Source organism: Triturus cristatus, chromosome 8 (genome assembly GCF_964204655.1).
Source record: "Triturus cristatus chromosome 8, aTriCri1.1, whole genome shotgun sequence".
Classification (NCBI taxonomy): Eukaryota; Metazoa; Chordata; class Amphibia; order Caudata; family Salamandridae; genus Triturus; species Triturus cristatus.
In genome coordinates this window covers 345,597,580-345,613,692 of record NC_140591.1, presented here as the reverse complement: position 1 = coordinate 345,613,692, position 16,113 = coordinate 345,597,580, and the positions used below count along the sequence as shown (strand labels likewise).

General features: G+C 42.9%; 1 protein-coding gene and 1 long non-coding RNA gene across 2 annotated transcripts in view; one reads left to right on the top strand and one right to left on the bottom strand.

Annotated features, from left to right (window-relative positions):
• The window catches only part of B3GLCT (beta 3-glucosyltransferase), a 974,893-nt gene that overhangs the window by 943,061 nt on the left and 15,719 nt on the right, over window positions 1-16,113 (bottom strand). The window lies entirely within an intron of this gene.
• LOC146802107 (uncharacterized) lies at window positions 477-2,626 on the top strand. The gene is made up of 3 exons (XR_014967361.1): window positions 477-580; window positions 675-746; window positions 1,150-2,626. It is a non-coding gene; the product is annotated as an uncharacterized LOC146802107 (long non-coding RNA).

Sequence of the window (16,113 nt, the reverse complement as noted above, 5' to 3'; positions counted from 1 at the left end):
AACACATGTCACAAAATCCTTATGCCCATTTGTTTGATTCAACCACAGTGATAATGAAATAAACATACAAAGAAATTATCATGAAACTTTTTCCATGTATCAATCAAATATGCAACATACACGAGACATATGAGTTTGTACCACATTACTATACGAGTATACTGCCTTTTTTTGTTAACTTTGTTTATCAACTTGGTCTTTCTTATTTATTTATCACTCGTTTTATTTGCAGCACGTTTTTTTCCTTTTTCAGCACGAGGTGGGAGTTCACTTAGAGGTCGTGGCTTTTTCATATAACAGTAGGTGGTTGCAAGTTGTATTAATAATGAATATCGAGTAGATTCCTGAATATAGAGTTTAGTTTTTGGTCTTTCTTCAAGGTAGGTTTTGGCTGTGGTTTTATTCCGTTTCAATATGGCGCCTATCATAGTGTGGAAGTAGTTCATTCGTAGTCCGCTTTCGATTACTATGGCAGTGTTTATACGTCAGACGCAGAACATTCGGTAATCCACTGGCGGTGTAATTCGGTTTGAGAGCGGTCTCTTGTAACGGCTGGAAGTGCAAAAGATGTCCCGTTAAGGTGAGGATTGAATATGAAACGGAGAGTGGCAGTAGAGTAGACTTGGAGTCGTTTTTGATTGAGATCACATCATGCTTTTTTATGATTTTTACAGGCGTTGGATGGTATCGGACTGTAGTACAAACCTGAATCTTTTGAATCTAATGGACTCTTAGAACCGCTTGAGGTGGGTTTTTTAGTGTTCTTCTTGGTTAATAAACTCAATTATAGATCATATTCAAGGAGATATGAAGTTGTAGTGATTATGTTTGATTATTTTTCAGGATAGTTGTTTGAACGGATTATATTTCAACAGTTGGTAAAGTAGGATCACGAAAGTGGTTTATTTCTAACTATTGGACTAAGGGTTTGTTAAAGTCTATTGTCTTTCACTTAATCACTTTGGGTGTATGGGTTCTATCCTGTCTTTTGACTTGTGAATTTCTTTTAATACTTTGGCAGTAGCATTATTGTCTCTACAATGATTGGAATTAATTTATTGTTATTGCGAGAACTTCAGGATTTTTGTGTAATTGAGAAATGTGTTACCCTGTAAATTAAAACATGAATATTTTTTATATTGTTTTCAGAAATCATCCCCTGAAGAAGGGCCAAATGGGCCCGAAATGCATTGGGCGGGCAAAGAAAAATGAATGATTTTGCAAATTTGGTTTGATATGTTTGCAGTATTTGGACTGTTATCAAGTTCTGTTTGAAATACGAATAGAAACATCTTCTTATATGTATTGAAAATACATGGAAAAAGTTTCATGATAATTTCTTTGTATGTTTATTTCATTATCACTGAGGTTGAATCAAACAAATGGGCATAAGGATTTTGTGACATGTGTTTTGCAACTGCATTAGGTTAAGGTGCACAGTGGGCAAGTTTCTCAAACTTGCATTATGATTATATTGATTGTAAGGTATGATTAGACAGCATACCGACCGCCGTAGCACACCCGATACAAAACCGAGTATTTAATATATTCTAGAAAATTTTTAAAAAATTACGGAGTGCCCCTCTCTCCCCTCTAAAAAGTTATTTTCCCCATGGCAAAAAGGAATGCATTGGATTTTATGCAGGGCTTGAAGTGGGATGAAAAAACTGGGGGGGGGGGGGGGGGGATGTCTCTCAAAATGGCGTGGCTCATGTAATTGGGGCATGGCTTAAAACACGCAAGCTAAAAATCTGTGCTTAGCATAGTGTGCTGCACCACTGTTAATTTTCTGCTTCTGTCATTGCATCCAGATATATAATACAACAAGTAACATTACACCTACAACATGTAATATTGAAAATGCTTCTGTTCTGAAATGGTGAGAGTGTGAAAGAACTATAACGAGTCTCTTTAAAGTTACCTCAAATGCAGTGAAGGGTGGCACTACTGCAGAGTTATAATTTTAGTTTTCTAATCTTGAGGGTGAGGGCAAAAACAGAGTCAGATAGCGACTCGTCTCAGCACCTGCTTTTAAAACTGCTGGACCAATTAAAGCCCTGATTTTATGTAATCACAAATTACCTTACCTGGCTTTAATCCTGTGTAAGTTTGATGACACGCACATACACTCAGCACAGCAGCACACACAGGGCCAAGTAAAGCCCAAGTTTATGCCCCCCCTCCTGGAGAGTTATTTCCGTCACAAATGGGAAAAATATTGTCCATTTGTGCGGGAAATAGCTGAATCTGGCAACACTGCTCGACAGAAGCCCCACCTTTATGGAAACAGAGACTCCTTGAAATTACTGTATTACCTGTATTAGGTGCCCAGGTGCTCCTGTGCCCTACGTTGTGGGTTTTATTTACTACATCACCCGTAGTATAAGTGCATGCGCGCTATATCTGTGTGATAAATACGTTTGAGGTGATTTAGGATGAACTGTGATGACATACTGTTATACTTTGGTTATGTTCCTTTGATGTGTATGATGTATTATGGTTCTTTATTGGAATGTTCTTTGCCTGCTCTGCAGTGGGTGTTCTCTGTACAGACAGTTGATAGCTGGCTGGAAAGGGAGCATCACCTGTGGTCAATTACTTCTAGATTAAATTATACTAAATCTTCAAGGACTGTGAGTTATTACTTCACAAAATTGGCGATAATTCCAGTCATAATTGACTGCTGCCTGGTGATACGAGAATTCACGCGTTTCAAGGATTTCAAAGAAAGTGTACAGATTTAAATGCTTTGACAAAGTTTGAAAATAGAGGACTTGTGCCAGAGAAGAAGATCGATGCTGATGTGTCGCTGTGCAGGATTGCCGATTTTTGGGAAGTACTGAGACGTTTTTGGACGTGTCATTTATCTTTGTCAACAGTTGCTGAGGAGTAGCACATTGTGTATATTCAAAATACACATACCTCGACACGCGATGTGACGAAGACCAACTGCTGCCTCACCGGGGACTTGGAATTCATCCACAAAGTCTGGATTCCACTTCATCTTCAACCACTGTTGCCAGATTTTTAGACCCATCCCAAGCCCAAAGCCGCTCAAACATAAGCCCAAAATAAGCCCAATCAGACCAATTTCAGCCCAAAAACCAGCACAAATTAGCAAGTCTCCAATTATGCACAAATTGTCATCAGAAACAATTTTAACGACAAATATACATTATATTCAATATACAGATGGTGGGAGGGTGTTAACTGGGCACCTGCCTTAATGCTATTCATTTTTAAGACCAGTTCTCACTGTGACTTCTAAGAGCCCCTGCAGCTCCACTATGCCTATTGCTTAAAGATTCAGCCCCCCCGAAATCAGCTCCAGTTCGAGCGGCAAACAGTGTGCGTCAGTGCGCGCCTTGGCGTCAGCAACGTGGTGAAGCGCGGAGTGCCAGATCCATGCCAGGACAGTGGTAAACAGACGCACGCGGTGCTGCCAGCAGGTGCGTGCCAGGTTGGGTGGCCCCTGCACGACCGTTTTCGAAGCTGGGCTGGCCTACGAACAACCGATGTGGTCCATTTTGGTTTGGGTGTTAAAACACTCTCTTTACCTAGCGTCCCCATTTCTCGTTACATGTAAAGCGGGCGAGCAATGTTGAGTTCAACGCTGACTAAGGAAGCAGGAGACGGGCGTGGTGAATGGGTTTTGGTTCTGAACGGGGGATTGATGAGCGTTTTTCGTTGCCTTGCTTGCAAACAAGGCCATTGCTCAGGCCTAGTGCAGCTGTTTCCTGACATTTCTGCAAAATGTTGTGGACAAATTAATGACGGTTTCGTTCGGTAATTGTTTCAAGCTCGGCTAGTGGAAAATATGACGGTGTTTCCATCTGCAATTAAGAGCGAGCTCTGTTTTTCTTTGCTTTAAGGGGGAAGTGAGTGCGACAGCAGTGGGCCGGAAGGGAGGTTGAGGTAGCAGCTCTGTCACAGGTACAAAGAGGGGGAGCTGTGAGACGCTCGTGCCGGCGCCAGCGTTCACACGTCTCGGTGCGCCGTGACAGTAGACATTATTAGTGTGCAGTAAGCTTCCAGGAGCAGAGTTGTTATTTACGTCGATGTAAAGCAGATCTCTGAACACAAAATATAGACAGTGTGTAGATTACTGGTTTCCCAGTGGTCCCCATTACCGCTTAAAACCCACAAATGGGGCTGTCGTAAAATAGCAGTGAAATAAAGGTGGATTCCTATGGTCTTTCTTTCCCAGGAACGTCGACTTCCAGGCATCTCTCAATATCCATCACTTCCTACAAATGCACGCGCCCTTAATTCCCTGCCCGAATCTCCACTCTGTCTATTGCGTAAAGATTCAGCCCCCCCCCGAATATTTTTCTTACACCCCCCCCCCCGCGATCTTTGGCTCTAGTTGCGCCTCTGACTCACTCTCACTCACCTGAGGTCGACCGTCGGCGTCGAAGTCCGGACTCAGCAACTGCGGGCGCCGCCGGGCAGCCTGCTGCTGTGCTGCGTGACTCCGCCGCCTTGCTGTACTGTCAACTGGTGGTGGGCTCACTGTCACTGGGCTGGCTAGCCTGCGCTGCGCAGAGAGCCCTGCCTGCGAGCACCACCCGCCACCGCGTGCTGACTGTGGTCTGGGTGACCAGTGGACCACAGTGGGCAGCAGCAGCAGTGACACCACGTGCGTCCGACTCCTCACAACGACGATGATAATGATCAGGCGTCCACCGTTGAGCCGAGCACCGCGCCGAAAGAAAGAGCTCACTCACGTCACTCCCAGCATTATATGAGAATCGCGGGGGCAGTCCAAAAAATGATACCCAGGGCCGTCATTGGTAGCGTTTTCGCGCGCTACAGGATTGACGGCCCTGGGGGACCCCCACATTGGCCCGCAGTGCCCGCACACACACAAGTTGACACAACAACAAAGCTAGGTGACCCCTCTGGGTGGTGCGTGCGGCGGTGCAGCGCGCATGTGCAAAATAAGAGTGATTGCAGCTACAGTACAAAACGTAACAAGTTAGCGTTCTGCACAACATCACGTGCGCCGTCATGGTCATGATGCATGCCTGCTGGCTGGCTGCTGCTCTAGGGTGGGCAGGGTCATCATGTGCGCACAGGCAGGCCCAGGATCGGATCTCCAATGAGTAGCAGTCTCTTAGCGCGCGCTGCGCTCTCATTTGCCCCAGACAGTGACTGCCACCATCACGCCACGGACTCCTCGTGGTCGGCGCCCGCCCAGGCCAGTAAAATTGCACACACCCTTTTAATTCTAGCCCAAAAAGTAGCCCCCTGCCAGGCACGGGTTTTTCCCGCACAACTGGGAAAAAAGTCGCCCAATTGTGCGGGAAATAGCCCAATCTGGCAACACTGTCCTCAACTACGTTCTGGATTTCTATGTGCAACCGTCAAGCAGTCGTCACAGTACGCAGAGAGTCATCAAGTCTTCACACACAATTGCGTGCAAGGTAACGTAACGTGCGGCCGTTTTGGGTTTGTCGGGTGTATAGTGAATCACCTGGCAACTCGTATCGGCACACAGCAGCTTTGTGGTACTGCGGTGATAAGCACACCGAATTTGTGCTTTTACTTTCTTAAAAGAAAATAAGCTTGTATATCGGTGACAAGCACATCGTTGGACATAAGGTACTTGTTATTTTATTATACTTTCTGGCAAGCTTCCGGTTTTCACAACGTTACTTAGTGCTTTCATACTTCACGGTGATAAGCACACCACCATCTCGCTTCACTCCATTGGATTCTTCATGGTATTAAATAATCATCAGTGACAGGCACACTTATTTTCTTTTCTTTTCTTTTTGGTATGTTTTGCCTGCACATTTATAGTCATCAGTGACAGGCACACTAATTGGTTTTTTGCTTGTGTGTTATGCCTGCGCTTTCTTCGGTGATAGGCACATCTAATGTTATGTTGGCATGTTTTATACATTGTTAAATTTGGTAATAGCAGTAACAAATTGATATTTAATACACACATATCAGTATTAAAAAAAAAATTAGGAGTCATGGAAGCTGCAATAATTCCACAACCAGTATTTTTAGCACAAGCAGGTTCTCCATCTATAAAGTGGGACGATTGGATTGAAATATTTGAAAATTACATTGAGGCACTTGATGGTGGTGATTTTACAAATTGTCAGAAGAAAGCCTTCTTATTAAGTACTTTAAGAAAGGAAGGGCAACATATTTTTAAATATTTACTGGTTGCTACAGGTGATAATGGACAACAAATTACGAATGTGTATTTAGAAGCCAAAGTTAGGGTAGAGCGAAGGTTTGCCAAGGAAACTAATATAGTAATGTCAAGATATAAATTCTATACTCTATCCCAAAAAATAGATGAGACGGTTGATCACTTTGTTTCCAGATTAAGGGAATTAGCGGTTACATGTCAATTTGGAGTTATGAGGGAAGAAATGATAAGAGATCAATGATTGTACAATGCTAGAATAAAAAAATGTAAGAAAGACTTTGCGCTTCTAAAAACCCATCATTGTATGATGCCATAGAGATTGCTAAGGTTGTTGAGCAATCAGAGCATTGCCTGAAAGAAATAGAAAAAAGGAAAGTAGAGAGTGATGTGTCTTTCTCAGAAAGTGAAGAAGTTGCAGTATTGAATGCAGGAAAGTTAGGTAATAAAGAAGTCGAGAAAAATACCTTTGTCAAACGTAGCAGTAGTTCTACACCTATTAGTGATGGAGCGGGTAAAATGTTTTCTTTTTATATACCCAATCCATTTATATAAGTTTATATTAAAATGATTAATAATTAATTCTAATAATGAATTGATTGATGTGATGGTACTAAATCAACCTTATTAACCAAGAGAATACACGTGGGAATGCATTTGCATGGCCTAAAATTAATAAGTGAACTAAGTTGTATGCATATTAAAACGATAAGTGTTGCTTAGGCAATGTTAATGTGATTTGCGCTCAAATAAACTAGCATTAACGGCTTTGAATGTTGCATATGGCTAGATAAATGCATACACATAAGGGTATTAGCAAGGGAATAACACTGTTTTAATCATTTCTATGTATTAATTACGATTTTGTTTCTTTGCTTAAAGTTGGCTATTCTGGCCTACCAAAAGATGGCCGCCGACTGAAACCTAACTAAAGTACATGACTTCATCATTTGAACAATGGAGAAAGGCGCCTGCACTGACTTCGTTTGTGTCCTTTGTGTGACCTGTCAGACCATGCCCATGAAGACTACCCTGAACGAGGTGCCAATGTCCCTGAACCTGAAGCAAATGTTGCAAATTGCAAATGAACTATCGAACTCAGCCGGTTACCAACGAACTGATACAATTTGTACCTGGGAACAGTTTTTCCCATACGACTAATGTGAAACTTCTACCACATGAGAATATTCGAAAATGTTTTCTAAATGTATTGAGATGCATGTGAATTCAGCCAATCAGTGGCCTGAGAATAGAGAAAATGTTACTGTTATATGTAAATTTTGGTATAAATATTAGTAGTCTAGAGAGGGAAGGGACTACTCTATGCTACACTCTATGCTGCTCTTCGCTAGAGACCACTTTGTGCCGAGCTATTGATGATCAGAGCTCCTTATGCTGACGGAAGAGGACGGAGACTTTAGAACTTTGATGAACTTTCTGAGGACCAGTTCTGACTTAGAAAACGACAATTAGCCAGAATAGGTAAATATGACAAAAGATAATATTGCTTTATTAGGATTTAACCTGCATTTAAATTAGATTAAGAAAATCATTATTTGAATTACTGTGTCGGGTGATTATTTCTTGAAATGTTTATTGATTAATTTGAGAGTTAAAAGCGTCATTAAATCCAATAACAACTAAATGATCCAATTGACCTCCGGATGGAGGAACTGTTAGGGTAATTCAGTAGAAGTGGTTTCCTCTATCCAAGTGAACAGCTGTAGTTTGGGATTTGATATCCCTCTGTAGGCACGGATAGTTTGAGAGAATGAATGCTGGTGTTATGGGCCCCACCAGCGTGTGATGTGTGTATGTGCATGTGACTGAGAAATCATTCCGTCCGTGGAAGCAGGGGGAGATTTAGTGATCCGAACTGCACCAGTGTTTCTGGTAGCTAGAGATGGTTTTTATTGTTTTGGTTTGATGATTTTGGCATGTATATAGCTTATCGATTATTGATTGGTATTGATATATGTACTAACACTATATGTTGAAGTCGTATTGAGTTTTATGTTGTCTGTACGGCTTCTGGGAGGTAGGAAGTCGGGAATTGATGACAGTTCCGTAGTAGAGCAGAGGTAAGTGCTGCTCTCGGGAAAGACGGGATTGTAGTTGCCCGTAGGTACACGGGAGAAACGTGTGACAATTGAAGTTGCACGGCGCATTGTCTGGGTTCGATTCGGCAGCATCGTTGTGTGTTGCCATTAGTGAAATTCTCTGTGTGGGAAGTGTGAATGATAGCGAAGGGTTACCTGTGAAATTTTGCTCTTAGGTACCAGGAAACCAATTGGCATACCGATAACGCTTATCACTGAAAAGGTAGAGGGTGTTCTCTGAGCTTGTTAGAAGGACAAAGTAGAGGTAAGCGCTGCTTTGTTAACGTATGTTATGATTCTGTAGTAGGACAGACTGTTCGCTGTTCTCGGAAAAGGCAGGATTCTGTGTGAATGAACTATATTTTCTTGCGTGGAAGTGTGTGAATGAAATAGCATTCGGGTTAATTGCGGAACTCTGGATTTATTTCTCAGGAGCATAGCGTTTCCAACTATGTGTCTTAAGTCCGGAGAAAACAGTTAATTGATGCTTGATAGAAGGGTGAAGTAGAGGGATGCGCTACTTTGCCAACGGACGTAACGATTCTGTAGTAGGGCAGAGGTAAGCGCTGCTCTTGGAGAAAAACAGAATTCTTGTGGGAAAGGTCTTTTTGCTATTCTGTGGTTAGCGGAGCAGACAATGGAGATGTTTGTACGTTGTAACTTACAAGTATTGTAAAATTGAAACAAAGTCTACCGAGTAGTTTTGTAAAGGAGGGGTAGACTGGAGACAGGAGTCAGGAGCAGGAGCTGCTGCAGCGACTGCTGACGTCAGGAGGACCGCGCTGGGACTGGACAGCTAGTCAGTGACGTAGACGCTCCAGGATTGGTGCGTTAGTGTGAGTCGCGCAGGGATTGGAGATTGTGACAGTGACGTAGACGCGCCAGGATTGGTGCGTGAGTGAGAGTCGCGTTGCCATTGGACTAAAGATCGTACAGTTGCAGAAAAGACTAAAGGGTTCACGAAAGAAAGGAAGATGTATTATCATTCACCTGAGAAAAAGAAAAAGTCTTTGTTTAGCAAATTAAGAAATTGGTTTGTGAAAGACAAAGAGATTGTGACTAGGGAAGGACAGTTACTTCCTTCCGCGAAAACCCCCGCATCCTTTATGGTTGCGAAATATGGGTACCATACTTGCATCTGGTTAGACAATTGGGCAAAGTATACAAAGGAAGACGGAGTTTTAGCGTTTCCAGAAGATGGTTCCTTTAACTTGGCAATATTAAGGAACTTACGGGAGAGGATGATGAGCTTAGATCCGCGACCTAGGCCTACGCAGTTTGAGGCGTTGACAGAGTGGGAAGACAAGATGCATGAGCGGGAAAAACAGAGAAATGGCAGTACGTACCGATATATGTTCGGACGGCCAAATGATCGCGAAACTCATTGTGACCGAATGAGAAGGTGGCGAGACGCAAGTATGACTGAAGGATTGTTTCCAGTGAGAACTGAAGGGGAAAGTGAGGGAAGAAAATGCATAGAAAAGAAAAATAATGTAGAAACCCGAAGGTACGGAACAAATGACCCAGAAGATCATGTCTTAGATGACATGTTTTACAAAAGTCCACCTCCATACAGGCAGGAATCAGAAACGCCAACTGCAGGTACACCAGTGAGGGAGACTCTGAGAATCATTAAGACAGAAGATGTGACTCCGGAGGTAAAGAGAAGGAATTCTCTTAGGGAACGGGGAAAGGAAAATAGGGTAGAAAGTGAAAATTTCAGGGAACTAGCAAAAACCACATTAGAACTGACAGAGAAAATAAGAGAATTGACGAAAAATCTAGAAGCAGTTAAAGTCCCTGTGACCATAGGTCCTGTTATGCCTATTTTTGAGAAGCAGAAAGAAAGTGAGCACGGTCTAACAGTCCCGTATGTGAACAATAGACAGGCAGAACAGCCCCTGATGAGAGCAAAAGAGAATTCCTGGAGACACACTATGAGTGAAGGTGAATTACATGTGTCAAATAACCCATTCTATTGTCCTGATACTGTAGAGAGAAGCAGAATGGTAGGAGGATCAATATTAGAACCACAGAGACTGACGGAACCAGGGAATGTAGAAAAACCAGTGGGTATAACTACGGACGAATTGAGCGAAAGGCTGAAGGGCTTGCAGGGTAAAGAGAAAGAATCCCATACCATTGATGTGGCAAAATTACGGATGGTGTTAGAAGAATTGATAGTAGGGACCATCCCCACAGAAAAGCTGAAAAATTACCAGGATGAGGAACTATTGTTTTTGTGCAAAAGCGTCACCTGGAGAGCAAAGAATTTACATGACAGACTAGCAGAAATAGCAAGTGAAATGGGAATTGACATGGACAAGGTAAAAGCTTTACAGAAGCCATACCGAGTGGATTTCACAGAAAAAGACATCGAGAATCTGAACACTGCAGGACGAATAGGACAGATTAGGGACATAGGGCCATATGTAGGTAGAACGTGTTTTGCGATTCTCTAATTGCAATTTTTAGTGAATCGCAATTAGAGAATTGCAAAACGGAATGTAGGTAGGATTAGCAAATAATTTTGCGAATCCTACATATTCCTTAATTGCGAATTGCAAATTGCAATTCGCAATTAAGGAATACCTCCCCATTCATTCCTATGGGCCTAGAGGCCCATAGGAATGAATGGGAAGACATTCTCAATTTGCGATTCTCAATTAGAGAATCGCAAATTGAGAATGCAATTTCAAGAGTGCCAGGGTGTCAAAAGGACACCCTGTTGCACCCCTGAAATGAGCATGGGTGCACATGTGGCACACATACATGCCCTAAGGACATGTGTGTGCACCACATGCCACTTTGAAAAATGCAAAATATGCATTTTTGAAAGAAATCACAAATTACCACCAACCTTTAGTTGGTGGTAATTTGCGATTCCTTAAGGCCAAATTGCACTTTTTTGGTGCTTCTTACATTGCATTTAAGGAATCGCAAAATTTGCGATTCCTTAAATGCAATTGCAAAATAAGGAATCGCAAATTTAGCAAATCCTTATTTTGCACGCAGATTTGCCTTCCTACATACCACTTAGGAAAATTGCGATCGCAAAACCGAAATTCAGCGAATTTCGGCGTTTGCGATCACAATTTTGCTTTCTACATATGGCCCATAATCACAGTGCTGAGGAAATGGGGAGATGTGGACAAATGGAAAAGCAGGTGGTATAGGAAGCGGGATGACACCTCAGACAGAACATTTCCAGCGTTTCCTGTGAGAGAAAAGGAGAAGGTGGTGACAGAGTTCCCTATGAGAGAGATTCCAGGAGGGGAATATGTGCATGTCCCATGGACCAGACAGGACATTTTGTCATTTACAAATGACTTCCCTCGATTACGGGAAAAGCCAGTCGAATGGTACAGACAGGTAGACAGATTTGTTAAATTGTCAAAAGTGCTGTGGATTGATCTGAATAGTCTGTTTGATATAATAGTGCCAGCAGACTTGTGGGCAGAATGCAAGATAGTCATAGATTGGCCAACTAAAGAATACCCGAGAGATCCCAAAACAGGAGCCCCAGACCCAGAGGTAATGAAGAAATATGAACAAGTCATGGTGTTCCTGAAAAACAAAGTGCCTCCCAAAGAAACAGACTGGGTTAAAATAGATCGAACACATCAAGAAGCGAAAGAGTCAGTCCACGCATACTATGAGAGGCTAATATTAGCTTTCAAACAGTTCAGTGGGGATGACAATCTGGGAGAGAAGGACCCGAGTCATTTTGTGTACAGATTTGTGTATGGTCTGCGTCCCGAAATTGGGGACATGATTAAGCAGCACACCGTGGACTGGCAGAGCAAGAAAATAGATGAGATCCTAAGGCATGCTAAATACTTTAGTGATGAGATTGAGGCAAAGCAGCGAAAACTAAAAGAAAAGGCAATGTGGGCTCAAGTGAAAGTCGCAGAGAGACAGGAAGCTCAGCTGGTTGAACAAGCTAATAATCCAGGCATTAAACCAAGATTTGGCCCAGGAAAAGGGAAGGGAAATATAGAAGAAGCTAAAAAGAAGTTTCCATGCCACAATTGCGGAAGATTAGGGCACTGGAAATCCGAGTGTAAATATCCACCAGGTACTAATAATGAAAATCCATCATTGAATCCACAGGTGCAGTGTGAGGGGAGTGGCCAACCGCCGCAACAGCAGAAGGCTGTTAATCCACAGAATCAGGTGCCAAAACCACCCTTACCGCAGAGCCGGAACACCCAGAGATATAGTAAAGAGACGGGATTCTACAATGAAGAACAGGTAAACAAACCGCAAAGCGCGAGCGCTGTGACACAATATTGGCTGCAAAATGACGAGAGTGAGTCAGAAGAGATTTATTGACGGTGCCGAAAAGAGGAAGCAGGGTGCGTACTTGGCGCATCTCTAGAAATAGATCAGACAGGACCATTTGTAGATGGGAAAATTAATGATGAAAACATTACTTTTCTAGTAGACACTGGAGCTACGCGATCTACTGTCAGATCAGCAGACGTAAAAAATCTTCCTCTTTCGGATGAAACAATCCAAGTAGTTGGTGTATCAAATACCCAGATTAGAACGTACCTTACTGAACCGGTAAAGGTCAGAATAGGGAAATTTTCAGACATGCACCGATTTGTAGTGTGTGACACCAGTCCTGTGAATTTGCTAGGTAGAGATTTGTTGTGCAAAATGAATTGCACCATATTCTGTACACCAGACGGAATAGCCTTTGAAACACCAGATGAGGATGTTCTGTATAAAATGACCATAGCTAACCGAGAGAGTGAGGTTACTGGAACCTATGCCATATTCAATCCAGATGAATTACCCCCAGAATTGAAACAGACAGTGAAGGCAGCAGTTTGGGATTTCACTGGAGAAGATGTAGGCCTGATGAGAAATGTAGACCCAGTGCGAACCGCTGTAAAGGAAGGAGCAGTTTACCCAAACATTCCACAATACAGACTGACACCCGAAATAATTGCAGGAGTAACCCATTTGATTGAGAAAATGATCCAGCAAGGAGTGTTAAGAGAAATATTGAGCAGTCCATGTAACTCGCCTATAATGGGACTGAAAAAGCCGAGTGGGAAGTTCAGGATTGTGCAAGATTTGAGAAAGATTAACAAGATTGTTGTGTCATGTTGTCCCATTGTTCCAAATCCCTCAGTAATTTTGTATCAGATTCCTCATGATGCAGAATGGTACACAGTAATTGATTTGTGTCATGCTTTTTTTTCCATTCCATTGCATCATGACAGCCAGCCGCTTTTTGCATTTTGGTTTGGAGAGCTTATTTTGGCATGGTGCTGAATCCCACAGGGGTACACAGAGAGCCCCTCCATTTTCAATCAGTTGCTAAAGAAATCTCTGGAAAGTCTTACCATGCCTGAAAATTCAGTTTTGGTCCAATATATTGACGACCTATTAGTGGCGTCAAAGACACGTGAGGCCTGTGAAATAGACACCATAGCTTTGCTGAATCATTTGGCAGATGGAGGACTGAAGGTATCTCCGACAAAATTGCAATACTGTAAAAAAGAAGTACAATATTTGGGTCATACTATCGAAAAAGGGTTGAGAAAAGTAACCATAGACAGGATCAGAATCATTAGAGGAATGAGAGCTCCAATGACCCAACGAGAGGTGAGAATGTTCCTAGGAATGGTTGGTTACTGTCGTCAGTGGACAAGTAACTTTTCCCTGATTGCCAAACCATTGGTGAAATTGACAAAAAGTGAGGTTAAAGACCCCCTTGAACTGAACAAAGAGGAACTGGCAGCATTCAGACAGCTGAAGAAGTCTTTGTGAAGCCCCAGCTCTGGGGATGCCAGACTATGAGAAAGAGTTTGAACTATACTGTAGTGAGAGAAACGGATGTGCACTCTCAGTGTTAATACAGAAACATGGAAGGCAAAGGAGACCAGTGGCATATTTCTCGTCAATGTTAGATCCAGTGGCGATAGGTCTGCCAGGATGTCTGAAAGCAGTAGCTGCTACATGTCGAAGCCTGGAGCAGAGTGAGGGAATCGTGATGGGATATCCAGTAAGAGTGTTTGTACCTCACAGTGTGGCGATCCTTTTAACAATGAGTCGAACACAGTTCATGTCACATAGTCGGCTGACTAAGTTTGAGAAGGTCATTCTAGGTGCAACCAATGTGAGTCTGGAAAGATGTGTGAATGTGAATCCAGCTACACTTTTGCCTGATGTAGAGAGAGTGGAGGTAAGAGAGGATGTTGATCGTGATTGTCTGGATGTGCTTGACTACTGCACGAAACCTCGACCTGACATAAGAGATCTGCCATTGCCAGAAAGTGATTATGTGTTTTATGTGGATGGATCCTGTCTGAGAACAGATGAAGGAGTGTTGAGCGCAGCATATGCAGTATGCACAGTTTCAGCAGTTATAGAAGCATCACTCTTGAAAGGAGTTAAATCCGCTCAAGTAGCAGAAATAGTGGCATTGACAAAAGCATGCAAAATTGGGAGGAATGTGAGAGTGACTGTGATGACTGATAGCCAGTATGGCTTTGGAGTTGTCCACGACTTTGGCCAATTGTGGCTACAAAGAGGTTTCCTGACCTCAAGTGGAACTCCCATAAGGAATGCAGAAGTGGTTGGAAAATTGCTTGAGGCAATACAAATGCCCAAAGAACTGGCTGTGGAAAAAGGTGCTGCTCATGGTCAAGGAAGTGATTACATCACTACCGGGAATCGTTTTGCAAATGACATGGCTCAGTATTGTGCCCGAAACCAATATTCTATTAATCGGTCAAAGGAAAGGGAAATGTCTTCTTGCTCCTTAATGTTTACTAACGCTGTGGGAACATGGGATGAAGTGAGGCAGTTGCAGGATGAAGCAGGTGATGAAGAAATGAAGCAGTGGGTAAAAGCAGGTTGTGCACCCAGGGAAAAAGATCATGTGTGGGTCTATCGGGATGGAAGACCAGTAATGCCAGATAGCATGATGTCAACCATGGCACGGATGTATCATGGCCAAGGACATCTGGGGAGGGATGCCATGATAAGGGCTTTTAAGCAGACCTGGTATAATGCAAAATTCAGGTTGATAGCAGAAAGTCTCTGTCAAAGATGCCTGATATGTCAGCAGTACAATCCTGGAAGGAAAACTGTGGTGAGTCTAGGCACTATAGGCCGAGAGGGAGGACCTTTCACCAGAATGCAAGTAGATTTCATTGAAATGCCCCCTTATAACAAGCTGAGGTATGTTTTGGTGGTAGTCTGTCTGTTCTCTAGGTGGGTGGAAGCATACCCAACCAGAAGAAATGATGGAATCACAGTGGCCAAGCTCTTGTTGAGGGAATTCCTCCCACGGTACGGGTTCCCAATAACCATAGAATCAGACAGAGGAGGACACTTTTACAATGAGATCATGAAACTAATTTGTGTAGCATTGGGTATACAACAAAAACTGCATTGTGCCTACCGACCAGAGGCTTCTGGTGTGGTCGAGCAAATGAATGGTACCATCAAAAACAGAATAGGGAAAATGTGTTTAGCCACAGGAATGAAATGGCCTGATGTCTTGCCTCTAGTTTTGATGACCATTAGGTCTACTCCAGACAGAACTACAGGTTTAAGTCCCCACGAAATCATCATGGGACGCGCCATGAGACACGTGTTTGTACCAGTCAACAAGCTGATGACTATAACTGATGACATGATTTTGGATTACTGTAAAGGCCTGGCTGACGCAGTCCATTCTGTGTTTCACCAGGTTGGAGCGGATGCCACCACACTTGAAAAGAAACCAGCCCATGATTTGAGCCCAGGGTACTGGGTGAGAATAAAAGTCCACAGAAGAAGAAATTGCTTGGTTCCAAGGTGGGGAAGGCCAAGGCAAGT